Source organism: Camelus ferus, chromosome 36, assembly GCF_009834535.1.
Source record: "Camelus ferus isolate YT-003-E chromosome 36, BCGSAC_Cfer_1.0, whole genome shotgun sequence".
Classification (NCBI taxonomy): domain Eukaryota; kingdom Metazoa; phylum Chordata; class Mammalia; order Artiodactyla; family Camelidae; genus Camelus; species Camelus ferus.
In genome coordinates, this window is record NC_045731.1 from 1,584,008 (window position 1) to 1,587,394 (window position 3,387).

Genomic DNA, 3,387 nt, shown 5'->3' on the forward strand with positions numbered 1-3,387 from the left:
CTAGGAAACACACTGAGAAACCAGAGTAAAAGTTTCCACTGCAACAAGTTCCCATTGTGCTAGATGAATGAACGTCTCTCCAGATGCTCAGATCTGAGAGATACGTTTGTGTGAAAGCCGTCCTTCACCGAGCTTGTTGGGAACACAAAGTTTCTATTTAGTTGCAAACAACAATCCATACATATATAAGGGGATGTACTAGCTCCAACTCGGGTTTACAGTGAAAACTGCAGGAACTTCAAACCGGCACTAGAAAACAGATAGAGAAACCAGACAATTCTTTTCCCTGCAACCTGCTCCCTTTGTGCTAGATGAATGAACGTCTCTCCACATGCTCAGTTCTGAGAGATAATTGTGTGTGGAAGACGACCTTCACCTAGCTTTTTGGGAACACAAAGTTTCTTTTCAGTTGCAAACTGCACTCCATTCATATATATGGGGAGGTACTAGCTCAAACAGGTTTTACAGTGAAAACTGCAGGAACTTGAAAACGGCACTAGGAAACATTCGCAGAACCAAGAGTAAAAGTTTCTCCTGTAAACCGTTCCCTTTTTCCTAGATGAACGAACGTGTCTCCACATGCTCAGTTCTGACAGATAACTGTGTGTTAAAGCCGCACTTCAACTAGCTTGTTGGGAACACAAAGATTCTTGTCAGTTGCAAAATACACTCCATACATATATATGGGGAGGTACTAGCTCCAACTCGATTTTACAGTGAAAACTGCAGGAACTTCAAACCGGCACTAGGAAACAGACTGAGAAACCAAGGAACAAGTTTCCCCTGCAACCCGTTTATTTTGTGCTACATGAACGAACGTCTCTCCACATGCTCAGTTCTGAGAGATAATTGTGTGTGAAAGCCATCCTTCACTTAGCTTGTTGAGAACGCAAAGTTTCTTTTCAGTTGCAATCTACACTCCATACATATATATGGTTGGTACTAGCTCCAACTGGGTTTTACAGTGTAAACTGCAGGAACTTCAAACCGGCACTAGGAAACAGACTCAGAACCCAGAGAAACAGTTTCTCATGAAACCCGTTCACTTTGTGCTAGGTGAACGAACGTCTCTCCACATGTTCAGTTCTGAGAGATAAGTGTGTGTGAAAGCCATCCTTCACCTAGCTTGTTGGGAACACAAAGTTTCTTTTCAGTTGCAAAATACACTCCATACTTATATATGGGGAGGTACTAGCTCCAACTCGGTTTTACACTGAAAACTGCAGGAATTTCTGACCGGTTCTAGGAAACAGACTGAGAACCCAGAGTAACAGTTTCCCCTGCTATCCGTTGCCATTGTGCTGGATGAACGAACATCTCTCCACATGCTGAGTTCTGAGAGATAAGTGTGTGTTAAAGCCGTCCTCCTCCTAGCTTGTTGGGAACACAAAGATACTTCTCAGTTGCAAACTACACTCCATAAATATATATGGGTAGGTACTAGCTCCAACTCAGTTTTACAGAGAAAACTGCAGGAACTTCCAACGGTCACTAGGAAACACACTGGGAAACCAGAGTAAAAGTTTCCCCTGCAACCCGTTCCCTTTGTGCTAGATGAATGAACGTCTCTCCAGAAGCTCAGATCTGAGAGATATATGTGTGTGAAAGCCGTACTTCACATAGCTTGTTGGGAACACAAAGTTTCTATTCAGTTGCAAACCACAATCCATACATATATAAGGGGAGGTACTAGCTCCAACTCACGTTTACAATGAAAACTGCAGGAACTTCAAACTGGCACTAGGAAACAGATTGATAAAACAAAGAATAGTTTCACCTGCATACGGTTCCCTTTGTGGTAGATGAATGAAAGTCTCTCCACATGCTCAGTTTGAGAGATAAGTGTGTGTGAAAGCCGTCCTTCACCTAGCTTGTTGGGAAAACAAAGTTTCTTTTCAGTTGCAAACTACATTCCATAAATATATATGGGGAGGTACTAGCTCCAATTCTGTTTTACATTGAAAACTGCAGGATCTTGAAACCGGCACTAGGAAACATTCTCAGAACCAAGAGTAAAAGTTTCTCCTGTAAACCGTTCCATTTTTCCTAGGTGAACGAATGTCTCTCCACATGCTAATTTCTGAGAGATATGTGTGTGTGAAAGCCGCACTTCACGTAGCTTGTTGGGAACACAAAGTTTCTTTTCAGTTGCAAAATACACTCCATAAATTTATATGGGGATGTACAAGCTCCAACTCGATTTTAAAGTGAAAACTGCAGGAACTTCAAACCGGCTCTAGGAAACAGACTGAGAACCCAGAGTAAAAGTTTCCCCTGATACCCGTTCCAATTGTGCTGAATGAATGAACGTCTATCCACATGCTCAGTTCTGAGAAATAAGTGTGTGTTAAAGCCGTACTTCACCTAGCTTCTTGGGAAGACAAAGTTCCTTTTCAGTTGTAAAAAACACTCCATATATATATTTGGGCAGGTACCATCTCCAACTGGGTTTTAAGTGAAAACTGCAGGAACGTCAAACCGGCACTAGGAAACTGACTGAGAAACCAGGGTACAAGTTTCACCTGCAACCCGTTCCCTTTGTGCTACATGAGCGAACGTCTCTCCACATGCTAAGTTCTGAGAGATAATTGTGTGTGAAAGCAATCCTTCACCAAGCTTGTTCAGAATGCAAAGTTTCTATTCAGTTGGAAACTACACTCCATACATATATATGGGGAAGTAATAGCTCCAACCCTTTTTTAAAGTGAAAACTGCAGGAACTTCAAACTTGCACTAGGAAACAGAGTGAGAAACCAAAGTAAAAGTTTCTCCTGCAACCGGTTTCCTTTGTGCTACGTGAACGAACGTCTCTCCACATGTTCAGTTCTGAGAGATAATTGTGGGTGAAAGCCATCCTTCACCTAGCTTGTTGAGAACGCAAAGATTCTTTTCAGTTGCAATCTACAATCCATACATATATATGGGTTTGTACTAGTTCCAAATGGGTTCTACAGTGAAAACTGCAGGAACTTCAAACCGGCACTAAGAAACAGACTCAGAACCCAGAGAAACAATTTCTCATGCAACCCGTTTACTTTGTGCTAGGTGAACGAACGTCTCTCCACATGCTCAGGTCTGAGAGGTAAGTGTGTGTGAAAGCCGTCCTTCACCTAGCTTGTTGGGAACACAAAGATACTTCTCAGTTGCAAAATACACTCCATAAATATATATGGGTTGTTACTAGCTCCAACTCGGTTTTACAGAGAAAACTGCAGGAACCTCCAACGGACACTAGGAAACACACTGAGAAACCAGAGTAAAAGTTTCCCTTGCAACCCGTTCCCTTTGTGCTAGATGAATATACGTCTCTCCAGATGCTTAGATTTGAGAGATAAGTGTGTGTGAAAGCCGTCCTTCACCTAGCTTGTTGGGAAAACAAAGTTTCTA